Here is a 1,559-nt window from a genome sequence, read left to right on the forward strand (position 1 = left end):
AAATTATTATTATTTTTTTTTATACTTTAAGTTCTAGGGTACATGTGCACAACGTGCAGGTTTGTTACATATGTATACATGTGCCATGTTGGTGTGCTGCACCCATTAACTCATCATTTACATTAGATTATGGCCATTCTTGCAGGAGTAAGGTGGTATTGCATTGTGGTTTTAATTTGCATCTCTCTGATAATTAGTAATGTTGAGCATTTTTTAATATGTTTGTTGGCCATTTGTATATCTTCTTTTAAGAATTGTCTATTCATGTCTTTAGCCCACTTTTTGATGGGATTTTTTTTTTCTTGCTGATTTGTTTGAGTTCCTTGTAGATTCTGGATATTAGTCCTTTGTCAGATGTATAGTGTGAAGATTTTCTCCCACTGTATGGGTTGTCTGTTTACTCTGCTGACTGTTCCTTTTGCTATGCAAAAGCTCTTTAATTAAGTCCCAGCTATTTATCTTTGTTTTTATTGCATTTGCTTTTGTGTTCCTGGTCATGAAATCTTTGGCTAAGCCAATTTCTATAAGGGTTTTTCCAATGTTATCTTCTAGAATTTTTATAGTTTCAGGTCTTAGATTTCAGTCCCTAATCCATCCTGAGTTGATTTTTGTATAAGGTGAGAGATGAGGATCCAGTTTCATTCTCCTACATGTGGTTAGCCAATTATCTCAGCACCATTAGTTTAAAAGGGTGTCCTTTCCCCACTTTATATTTTTGCTTGCTTTGTTGAAGATCAGTTGGCTATAAGTATTTGGGTTTATTTCTGGGTTCTCTATTCTGTTCCATTGGTCTTTGTGCCTGTTTTAATAGCAGTACCATGCTGTATTCATGACTGTTGCCTTATAGTATAGTTTGAAATCAGGTAGTGTGACACTTCCAGGTTTGTTCTTTCTGCTTAGTCTTGCTTTGGCTATGTGGGGTCTATTTTGGTTCCATATGAATTTTAGAATTTTTTTTTCTAGTTCTGTGAAGAATGATGGTGGTATTTTGATGGGGATTGCATTGAATTTGTAGATTGCTTTTGGCAATATGATAATTTTCACAATATTGATTCTACCCATCCATGAGCATGGGATGTATTTCCATTCATTTGTGTCATCTATTATTTCTTTCAGCAGTGTTTTGAAGTTTTACTTGTAGAGGTCTTTCAACTCCTTAGTTAGGTCAATTCCTAAAGATTTTATTTTTATTTATTTATTTTGGCAGCTCTTGTAGAGGGTTGAGTTCTTGATTTGATTCCCAGCTTGGGTACTGTTTGTGTATAGAAGAGCTACTGTTTTATGTACATTAATCTTATATCAAGAAACTGCTGAATTCTTTTTTTTTTTTTTTTTTATATTTTATAGTCTTTTTATTTTCTCAATTTTGCCTTTGGAAGCACAAAATTCTTTATAAGTCCAAGATATCATTTTTTCTTCTTGCTGATTGCTCTGTTGATTTCAACAGTCCCTGGAGCATAAATTGTTCCACACAATAAACCAATCAAATTTGGACTCATTTAAAGAAATAGCTCTTAAGGTCACTGAAATTTGTGGTGACCCCAGCTGGCTTTTTCCCT

The sequence above is a fragment of the Papio anubis genome, chromosome X (genome assembly GCF_008728515.1).
Source record: "Papio anubis isolate 15944 chromosome X, Panubis1.0, whole genome shotgun sequence".
Lineage (NCBI taxonomy): Eukaryota > Metazoa > Chordata > Mammalia > Primates > Cercopithecidae > Papio > Papio anubis.